Here is a 12,381-nt window from a genome sequence, read left to right on the forward strand (position 1 = left end):
GATATTTTAAGCAGTTTTACTCAAACTGGGCCTTGTTTGTAAAACAAGCATCTTCGAAATGCAGGGAACAAACAAAAACACTTGCACAACTCCGTCGATGCTCTTTAAAAATAAACTCGGTCCACTGGTCCCTTGATGTTTTTTTTTTTTGGTAATCTGTGCAGGGTTGTCTTGCCCTCGCAACCAAAACACACTTCTTTTGTGACATTTCGCTCTCGCTCTGATCAGTGAATGTCTGTGCTCTCAGTGCTCTGCTATACGGGAGCGCGCGCTCTTCCGGGAGAAGTGCCATTATGACCCATATAAGGAAATTCTGCTCCATCTAACGTCACTCAGACCCATACTCAAAAAAAACTTTCAGAAACTTGTGACAAACTGTTCCAAAAATACTCCTTCCAACATACAACTTAATTTTTGAAACTTTGTCCATGTTTAGCATGGGAATCCAACTCTTTAACAGTGTAAAAAAACTCAGTATGCATGAAATAGCATTTCACACCCCCTTTAATGAATTACCTTGGACTGACTTCTCATGCTTTAAACTCTGATTCCCTTTATGACTCTGAGATTTACTGGACTTTGTGTATCTCGCTTGATGCCTATGGTTTTTTATCACCCTCTGCTTCTAGTGTGTTTGCGTTCATTTTCAATCTAATATCCACAATCAATTAACTGCACATGGATCCTAACTCTCAAACAGAAATGCAGAAACTATAAATCAATGTCTCCTCCTCATCTACTATGCTCTCCTCTCATCATCAAAAATTGTGCAAACGCACCTCACTCAGGGAGGAACTTATCAAATCAGTGCAAGCACTGCCTCTGCCACCCCATTTGAAGTTGCTGAGCATGCCTAATTTCAAAAATGATTCTTCACCCACTGCTTACCTTAGTCATCCAGGTCTACGTATTATGGGATTCAACCCTTGCTTATCCCTACCCAATAAGTTTGACTGAACTCCAGCATGATGTTCCTAGTACAACTACCTTTCTACTTTCTGGCACAATCGCACACATCTTTACCTCTGAGATGAAACGAAAATACTGTTCATGATCTCATTTCTCACAGGTTGGGAACTTCACTGGGTCACCACTTTTTGGCAGAGGGATACCAGTCTAAGTTTTCCATTTTCTTATTTCTTGTCATCAAGGGTGGCAAGGAGGCCAGTTAAGTGTTATTGTCACTGAAACTTTTTATGCTTTTATTTTTGGATTCTGTTAGTAACCAGTATGAACAAGGTGAGGGGAAATGATAATATTATTCCATTCCATTCCATTCAAGATCCTTGGTCATTTGTCTTTTTTCAATCCATTCTTTTACATTGTTTAACATACATAATAGTACAGACAAACAATCAGCTTTGCAACATTAAGTAAAAGAAAAAACAAACAAACATATAATACATAGTATACAAGTATAGAGATATTATAATAAAAATAGTTAAAAGTAGTCAGTTAGACTGAAGATTATATGACAGAAATCCTCAAAACAAATATTTAAAACCTAATTTGCTCCAAAATATATGAAAAGACTACACATGTACTAAATATTATGTAACAAAATATATACCCATATAAAAATATTGAAAAACAAACCAGTGGAACAGTGCTGAAAGAAGTCTATGTTGACAAAGATACAATTATTTTCCAAACAGGGAATTTTAAACACAACTACACACACACATATGTATATGTAAACCTGAGACCAGAAAGTGTGTGTGTGAACCTATAAGTTTGAGCCCAAAGTCTACTGGTGTCCTCTCTTGTGTCATGAATGTATGCAGAGGACAGTTCAGACCAAGTCTATAAAAGTGAGAACCTAATATTGCTTATTAAGGGAATGTGGAATGTTCCATCTTGTTGCTAAATTTTTTAACTAAGGGACTGAGACATTTAATAGTGGACAGATTTTCTTTAACCTGATGCAGAACACGGGCAACCCCAAACCATGTGCTAAAAAGTACCAATTTCCCTGTGCATCCCATGCAGGACCAGATTTAAGTTTTTAATGCTATAGAGTTTACGTGGAGTCATATATGTCCTATGAATAAAGTTTTTAATGGATTTGTTGATGATCCGGATTCCTAGAAACTTAAACAGAATTTGGTCTGGAATATCCACCTGCCAAGAAGAGTCTATTGTGAAAACAAATTCCAAAGAAAATATCCATATAATTCAGAAACTAATTTTCTTGCTCCCTGGGTCTCACACGACACTTTCAATAGGTCGTTTTTCATTTATGTTACACTTTAAAAGTCACTCCTCTCTCTCTCTCTCTCTCTCTCACTCTTATTAGAGGAATAAAATATCGCTTCATGTCAAACTCTAGGTGTCACTGTTGGTATTTGCTAAAATTCTGTCTACAACATCTTTAAGCAAATAAAAACATATTTTCTATTCAATTTTTTTTTTAAGCAGAGCAATAATAACAATATGTTTTAATACACAACTTCAGTGTCACACTGAACGTGAAGAGAAGACTGGTAGGTAAAATAAAATAGGCATATTTCAGTGTCAAGTTTTTATTGGTGCTTGATTTGTTTCATTAACCAATATATTTATCTTGTCACTAATTTGTCTTAGATCATTCTCCTGCTTCCCCACTTTTTAAAGGCCATCCTTTGAATTGTGGTAAGGATATCAGGTTTTATGTTAGCAGTAGCTCTCTGTTAAAGGCATGGATGGCTAAAACGTTTCTTCAGATTTCTTCAGTCTAAAACACAGTTTAAAAAAACACAGTGATAATTGTACTGTTACCTCAGTCTGTCACACTGTACTGTACACTGGAGGATTAAACTTGTGCAGAAACAAAGTATGAACATTTCATCACCTTTAATGTTTTATTTCAGCTAAACTTTCAATGTAAGTGCTGCAAAAGTTCTTTTTTTATATTAACATTTCGTGTCTATCCAGTTAATGAAATATTGATTTGGGAATGTATTGTAAGCCATGGACGTTTTTAAAGTGGTTAGTGCTTTAGCTAGGAGCCATTTTGATCCTCTATTACTTTCCACTGTGCCCAACTCTAGAGTGATAATGTTCCTCAGGCTTAAGGTATTTTGGGGCTATTGTAGTAATTAGCAGAACCTCCAGCTATTTTGAGAACACAAAAAGGCTATTGAAAAGATTCATTATTGATAATGTTCTGCATTTGATCTCTTAGCTGTAGTGACACCTTAAAAGTTTTAGACTTGATGATAGATGTGAAATAGTTTAGTTTTAAAAATGTTATTTAAAGTTATGCTTACATATATTCAGTTAGCAGACAATTTTACTGAATGGTTTGTGTTGTTAAGCTTATAATGCAATAAGCATAAAATAAATAACAAAATTGTATCAACACTTTCTTTGGTATTAATCAGACACTTTGAAGGTTAAGAAATATGAACTCCCATCATCTGACTTCTTCAGATATCTCTAAGCCAGGAAATATGTTCAAGATAAACATCTCATAGAATCTTTCTTTAAAATGGAAAATATGCTTGTGGCTTAAATGCTTTTAAAGCTTATACTGACTTTTCTACAAGTTTCATCATGATGTTTCACCTATATTTGATATGTAAAAACACAGAGGAGACATTGTCTAAATATATACGGTTACCTATTCAATATGGTAATTGTAGCTAACTAAAATATGTTTTGTGGAAGAAAACTGTTAGGCTTCACTTATTGGATAATGGCACTCATCTCTACCTTACACCTGGAATTAATTGAATGTAACATCTCTGGGAACTTGGCCAAATTTGAAAAAAAAAAAAAGTGGGAAAAATTACAATGATTATAATAACAAAGTGACTATGTGATCATTTGTTACTTTTTTGTTACAGTCTTAGCACAGTTAAAAATTTTGAAACATGCAAATTGCCATGTAGGTACATATAATTTTGGTAGTGTTTGTGTTGGAGTAAGAAAAGATTTCAGGTAATTAAAAATAGTAATTATTGAATGAATTTTGTGTCAAAGCAATCTTTTTTTTTTTTTCAAACCTCATAGAATGCTGTTGTGCTCGCTGTGTGTAGAAGATAAAAAAGTAACCTATACACTGAGAAGTTGGTTCTAGTGATCAAAAAACAAAACAAAAAAAAAAAACACTTTTAAGTAATCTCTGTCGAGTTTGAACCTGTAGTGTTTTAGTTGTCAACCCAGTTCCCTTTAAATTAACACAAGCTCATTCATTTTACTAAAACAGCTTTAAAAATATGGAATACAAATGGCCATGAGTCATTCAAGTGTGCTAGACTGAGTCTTGAGAGCCTTAAGATCCTCACTTTAATGCAATGATAACATCATCACTTAAGCAAACGGATTCACTGCAGACTGTTCATGAATAAAAAGGCATTTATTTAATTAATTTTGGTGCTGACATTTCTCTATCCCGCGGTGATTGCTCAGCTCTACAGGTGTTCCTTCACAATGAACAAAACCATAATCACGTTGAAAATGTCAAACAACTTTGAAAGGACGCAATGGGATCTTAAGAAACTGATGCTTCATAATTGCTCTTAGCCCCAATAGGAAAAATGAATTTATTGCTTCTTTCCTCTGCTTCTTTAAAATGCATTCATCCAGAATCTAAACAACATTTGCTGAATTGTATAAGGTATTTAAAAACTACAGACCACTGCATATTTCCTTTTTAATGCCATGTCCCATGTCAGTGACTGCTAGCTAGGCTTCCAGTTTCTTTTAGAGTTGATTTACAAATTTTACTGTTCATTTTTAAAGCTCTCAATGGCCTTGCCCCACCTTATGTAACTGAGATGCTGGCTTTTCATTGGTCAAACATGGCTCTTGTTTTGAAAGCACTTTGGTTTACCTTGAGTGTTGTTAAGGGCTGTATAAATAAAAGTTGATTGATTGTTGAAGATTTCTCATAATAACGATTTACTATGTCAGAATAATGAGAGACTTTCTCAGAATTTTGAGTTACAATATTAGAATATTCAGGGGGAAAATTCTTTCTTGAAATAATGAATAATTTTCTCATATTAATGAGAAACATTCTCTAAATAATGACTTATTTTCTCAAAATAATGACTTGTTTTCTCATATTAATGAGAAACTTTCTTAAAATAATTACTTATTTTCTCAAAATAATGACTTATCCACACATGTGCAATACAAAGTGATGGCATGCTAGCTGCATCTGTTGGTCAAAGCCACGCAGGAACATTGCAAACATCTGTTCTGTAATCTAAAGTGTACAATCTGTCATTATTTCAGATAAATAATATGCAATCTTTCATTAATTCGTAGCACCTACCAACAAGTTACTCTGCCAGACAATGATTCAAACAGATATAGAAGAATATATTCCAACAAAAATCACATGCTATTTATGAAGTAATAAAAACCATTACACATATGAAGGAATAGATGTTAATTTTGATGATTTGTTAGTTTTATTAGATGTCACTTTCATGCATCTCATGCATAGCCCCACAGTGTTTATACAGTAGCCCAATCTCTTTTGCCTTGCATTCATATTTTGGGTCCACCTGAATGCCTGTAACAGTGTGTATGATCGTTAAGTTGAGTACAGAATTTGGTTAAATCTGTCTTTGTACTTCAAACTACTTTAGTTTTTCATGTTAAATGTCATATAATGTGATTCTTTGGAGTGTTGCAAGTTCTTGGTGCATAAAGAAGATATGTAAAGTTGCAAAGACTAAAGCCTCATATGCAAAGACATATTCTTTATAAAAGTTAAGACATGTCCAAATCCTCCCAAAACTCCTCGTTTTAACCATGTCCCCACATGTATAGATCACTGTGTGGGGAGATTTGCCTAGTACCGCCCAAATGTTCATGCAAAGAAAGGTGGTGTACCTTTTATTTTTTTACTCTTGCCACTGGCGACATGTCATGGAGATTAAGACATTATTTTGAGAAAGTTTCTCATTATTTTGAAGAAGTTTCTTATTATTATGAAAAAAATGAGATTATTTTGAGAAAGCTTCTCATAATTGAAAAAAAGCCATCATTTCGAGAAAGTTTCTCATTATTTCAAGAAATGTTTTCATTATTATTATGAGAAAATAAGTAATTATTTCGAGAAAGTTTCTCATTATTTCGAGAAAACAAGTCATTTCAAGAAAATTTCTCATTATTTCAAGAAATGTTTTCATTATTATGAGAAAATAAGTTATTATTTTGAGAGAGTTTTTCAATTTTTCTAGAACGTTTCTCATTATTTAGAGAAAATAAGCCTTTTTTTTGAGAAAGTATCTCATTATGTTGATAACTAAGTCATGAGACACATTTCTCATTTTCAAAGGCAGAAACGGGCTTCCATGTGAAAATTTACTCTTTTTAACCACAAATAAATGGCCTTGTGTTAAAGGGATACTCCACCGTGTTTTCATATTAAACTATGTTTTTCCCTTAACTAAGACGAGTTGATACATACCTCTCTCGTCTCAGTGCGTGCACTTAATCGCTTTGGCGCACGGTGACACTTTGAAAGCACCTAGCTTAGCCCATTCATTCAATATGGGCCAAGCAAAGAAGCTACCAAACACCTCCACGTTTTCCCTATTTAAATGCAGTTATTCGCGCAGTGTAACCCGACCTAGGACGGTAACACAAAACAAAACGTTGCGCTTTTCTAAGAATACCATGGCAAGTGCTTGTAAGCACTTTGTCTTGGCGCAGTAATATCTTCACTCTCAGCGGCCCCCGCTCCCTCTAGTGAAGATATTACTGCGCCAAGATGAATGTAGCCATGGTATTCCGCCACACAATATAGTTATCCATTTTACACGCTTAGAAAAGCGAAACGTTTTGTTTTGTGTTACTGTCCTAGGTCGAGTTACACTACGCGAGTAACTGTATTTAAATAGGGAAAACGTGGAGGTGTTTGGTAGCTTCTCTGCTTGGCCCATATTGAATGAATGGGCTAAGCTAAGTGCTTTCAAAGTGTCACCGCGCGCCAAAGCGATTGAATGCACGCACTGAGACGAGAGAGGTATGTATCAACTCGTTTTAGGTAAGGGAAAAACATAGTTTAATATGAAAACACGGTGGAGTATCCCTTTCAATTAATTATATTATATTATTCGCAAGTACAATTTTTTTAAAATATACTTTTAAGATCTTATGTACATTTCAAATGCACATTCAATACAAGTAAGCACAGCTTAGTATCTGTTGCTAAAATGTCTATCACATTATTTGTAAATTCAATGCATATAAAACACTTCTATTCCCTATGTACAAACGAGCAACACAAGGTGAGAATTTCATGGACAGGACTGCTCATGAAGCAGTAAGGACACAGCTGCTGACTTGCCAAGTGCCAGGACAGAGTCAAGGCTACACAGTGACGACTCTTGGGTATCATTAAGGCAGGTGATTACAGAGCTCAAGGTTGAAGAAAGCCCTGAGTATAACACTCGGATTGATCCAACTCCCCTCTCTGACACACACTCTCCCTTTGATCAACATGACATATGGGGCAGGGTGCACAAACACACAGGAGTCACCAGACATCGGTTATATACAAGGAGGACATTTATGATGAGCACTTTTTCAAAATGCTGAGGCCTAGTCGTAAATGTTTCCAATCAAGATATAGAGATATCATCTTAGAGATTTCACCCAGCTAGTCGGCTGGACTTAGGATCATTGTGCCCTTGGTTGGGTTAAAGTGACTGTATACAGAATACAAATGTACTTTTCTTCATTTTTAATAGCCTATATGATGAAATGCAATTACTTGTTTTCAGTCCAGCCTTTTATTAAACAAATAGTTCACGCAAAATATAAATTCTGACATTATCATTATTAGTCATTATAATCCTGTATAAGCTACTTTCTTCTGTAGAGCAAAAAGATCTTTTGAAAAAAAAAAAAAAAAAAAACATTTTGTTGAACTATCTCTTGGTGAACTATTTAAACCACTGACATATATAATTTAATTGCATACATACAGTATAAGAATGACTTCATGGTAATCGTCCCTATGTATTTTCATATATCACAAAGGACGCTTACCCTGGGACTAGAGTGAATGAGTTAATTATGAATGTAACCCTTTAACTTACATTCAGTGAATCTGTGAATCAAGTAAATGTAGTAAGAAAACCTGCAATTATCCTCACTGTATCATTCATCTTTATGGATCATTTGCACGACAGTTACATCCCCTTTTAGCCTGTCTGTGATTAATTAATCTGCGACCCCCACACACCTGACCCCTGTGTATGTGCTAATGGTCATTTATCAAGTTCATCGTAAACAGCTCTGCCTTCTGGGAGGACTGAAGTTTACTCATGCACATATGCTTATCTTTGTGACTAGGACAACAGGATATTTGCCAACTGTCTTCGTCCTACTTTGTCATCATCCATCGTAGGATATTTCAACGTTTTTTAATTGCTTTGTGTCACAGTGGCGATGTATGAGTTTATATCTGAGGACATGCTGCTTTCACTGTGAAGCTGAGTTAGACTAGTATTCAAAAGCAGATTACCAGTCTTCTGATTTGAAATGGATTTTACACCCGCTACATATTTTGGAAAATTTTGTAATTTCTGATGTTGTTTCATTGCTCTTTTTTTGTTCATGGTCATCTCATTTGATGAACAAATGCAGACTGGGGTAAAACACCCCCTTAAGGACTATGTTTTTTGTGTGAAACAACAGTAAAATGTGTCCAGGATAGTTATTATAGTTTTAGTGACAATGACATTAATTATAAACCAAACATGAACAATCTCTGGAGTACATTTGTACAAAGGGGGCATTCATCAGCAACATCAGAGTACTAGCAGTTTTAGTTTAAAATTAAAATTAAAATAATCAATGATTATAAATTAAATATTGTAAATATTGTGTAAAATATTGTTAGCTGGTGCTAACAGGCTAGCTAACTAGCTACCTGATGCTAACTAGAGGTAATTTTTAAATATAAAGTCCAAAATTATTCAATCAGAGAACTGCTATAGTATTTTGAGCCATGCCCGATGGGCGTGTTTTACCCCACAGAGTTTGAAAAAGAAATTATGTAATTCTGAAAATATAATTATATCTTTCTTAAATTACATACTCCCTATCAACAGGAATACAGGATTGTTTTACACAAAAAAATACATACGAAATTTCAGACTTGTGTACAGTTTGCAAAGAATACTGTGAAATAAGTTTTCTCTCAGGTTCATCACCAGCTTCATGGTGGATACTTCTACATCACCCTTGTCAACGTAGTCCATTAAAAAAAATATCTTTATCTAGTGGTAATTAGAGGGATAACAGTACAAAACTGAAGGAACAATAGCGTTAAAAAAATTGTGGCTTCACCATTTCTACTTTTTAGTAGAAATCACAATAGCATATTAGCTTATTGTGGTGTTTTGTTGAGTTGTAGCTAAAGAAAAGAGCTTTATGAGATCACTATGCATTTTTAGTTCCAGTTAACGGTATGTTAAATTAGTAGGCGAAGCTACTAGTGAGAGTGAGAAGTGAGAGCCAACTAAAATCACAAATACAGGAGCTGTGTCTGAAATCGCATAATGTCTGAGTAGGTACTACATTCAGTGAAGAACTTGTGACCATTAAAATGTAGGCTGTTGTAACCCCTAAAGGTAATTTCTTTTCACTTTTTTTTTTGACAGTGTATGGCTTCGGAACGACATGTGGTTAAGTAAATGATGACATAATTTTCATATCTACACTGTAAAAAATTTCCTGTAGAAATTACAGTAACTTACTGGCAGCAGTTTGCCAGTAACTTACTGTAAATTAAACTTACAGTAAAAATACTGTATTCATATTTACAGTACCATTTAACTTGCTGTAAATGTATTTGCAGTAATATATTTTTTTACTGTAAAACACAATTATGTTTTTTTCTCCTTTTATATATTTTAATACAATAAAATATTACTTTACACTGTGAAATTTACTGTAATTGGTTCACTTTTATTATGTATTGTAAAACTTTACAAATTATTGTATTTCAACAGGTCTCATGTCTCAGTAGTAAAAACTATAAAAAGAAACAAAAGACTGTTTAACTTCTTTTATTGGTTTAATAGTTAAATTGTAATACTTGAAATAACATTTTAATATTCTTGCAGATTGTACTTTCAGTTTTCCAAAAACTTGAATACATTTCATTTATACATAAAAGTTTAATATTAATAGCATTTTAAAACAACAGACATGAACAGATTCAGTCATAAGAACAATCTTAAAAATTTACAAATTCAGAAAACTCCTGTGTAGAATGTATTTGCTCTTAGTAGCTTAATAGTTTTGCCAGCTGAAATCCAGAAACTCCTTAAAGGGATAGTTCACCCAAAAATCAGAATTAGGTCATTAATAACTCACCCTCATGTCGTTCCAAACCCGTGAGACTTCCGTTTATCTTCAGAACACAGTTTAAGATATTTTATATTTAGTCCGAGAGCTCTCAGTCCCTCCATTAAAGCTGTGTGTGTGGTATACTGTCCATGTCCAGAAAGGTAAGAAAAACATCATCAAAGTAGTCCATGTGACATCACAGAGTCGGTTAGAATTTTTTGAAGCGTCGAAAATACATTTTGGTCCAAAAATAGCAAAAACTACGTCTTTATTCAGCATTGTCTTCTCTTCCGGGTCTGTTGTGAGACAGTTCAAAACAAAGCAGTTTGTGATATCCAGTTCATGAATCATTCGATGTAACCAGATCATTTTGAACCAGTTCACCAAATCAAACTGAATCATTGTATACTGTTCGCGTCTCCAATACACATTAATTCACAAATTACTTAAGCTGTTAACTTTTTTAATGTGGCTGACTTAAGAATGAGTCAGTATTTTGTTCATTATCTGGCTCAGCTCGGTGTTCATCTTCAGTTCTCTCCTCACAGCAGTTCAGTCAGTGTACTTTTTGAGTAAATGAATTACTCCGGGATATTGGTTTGTTTGAACTCAGAAGTGTCAGCCACATTAAAAAAAGTTAACAGTTTAAGTAATTTGTGGATTAATGCGTATTGGAGATGCGAACCGTTTAAAATTATTCAGTTCGATTTGGTGAACTGGTTTAAAAGGATCCAATTACATGGAGTGATTCGTTCGCGAACCGGATATCACAAACTGCTTTGTTTTGAACTCTCTCTCACAACAGACACAGAAGAGAAGACAATGCTGAATAAAGTTGTAGTCTTTACTATTTTTGGACCAAAACGTATTTTTGATGCTTCAAAAAATTCTAACTGACCCTCTGATGTCACATGGACTACTTTGATCATGTTTTTCTTACCTTTCTGGACATGGACAGCAGACCGAACACACAGTTTCAATGGAGGGACAGAGGAGATAAATGGAGGTCTCACGGGTTTGGAACGACATGAGGGTGAGTTATTAATGGGTGAATTAATTTTTTGGGTGAAATATCCCTTTAATGAAGGAGGATACATGAGGGTTCAGACCAGAGTTCTTCCTTTGCACCATCTTCCCACTTCTTTTGATGACGTGGAACTTTGAGGAGCACTTGCTGTTGTCAGGGTTAACATTTAACCTTTACATAACAGAAAAAAAAAGTTAGATCATTTGATGTGAAAAATGTCTAACAAAACAACCAAATACTCACAACACACCCAAATACAGAAATGCACTGCAAATGGCACAGAACACAACGGAAATATTTCCAGGGGACCCAATATGTGACGAACCCGGATGGAGCATGTTTAGTACTCAACGTCTACTTTTGTTTTCTTGCAAAAAATACAGAGATTACATATTTATGACATACAACTTTATATACAATATAAAAAATTTTAAAAGAACATGAGGGTGACATATTAATCTATACATTAGTAACATTGTAAAAAAAATTGTAATGCTATGTTTAAATAAGTTTCATAGGTAAGAAATGTAAGGTAATGTAGGGTCCAAAGATGAAACAGCTAATTTTAAAGTTGAGACACACACAGATAAATAAAGCATATTACGAAAACTTTTTTGTATAAAATGTATTTATTTGCAACAGTTATGTTAACAGCAATAATAAGACATTTATGTCCTAAGTACAGCTATTAAGCTGATAGACATGCTGCTTTGTCACGAGAACATCCCAGGTTAAAATAATGAGGAAATTACGTTGGCTAAATCCGAAATCGCCCCCTTAACACCCATTCACTAATTTCTACATTAGTCCACTAATACGGTTCACTTGAAGCTGGGAATGAAAACGAGTGAGTGAATTCGGACAGCCGTTGATCGCGCATTGGATGTACACAGTCGGGTTCGTCACTTACTGGGGTCCCCTGAAAACATTTCCATTATGTTCTGTGCCATTTGCGGCGCATTTTCGCGAATGAGATTATGCTATTCTCCCGATGCTGATTTACAGAACAAATGTTACATTTGAAGTAGACATATTTTTCTCTTGGTTGT

Source organism: Carassius gibelio, chromosome B21, assembly GCF_023724105.1.
Source record: "Carassius gibelio isolate Cgi1373 ecotype wild population from Czech Republic chromosome B21, carGib1.2-hapl.c, whole genome shotgun sequence".
Taxonomy (NCBI): domain Eukaryota; kingdom Metazoa; phylum Chordata; class Actinopteri; order Cypriniformes; family Cyprinidae; genus Carassius; species Carassius gibelio.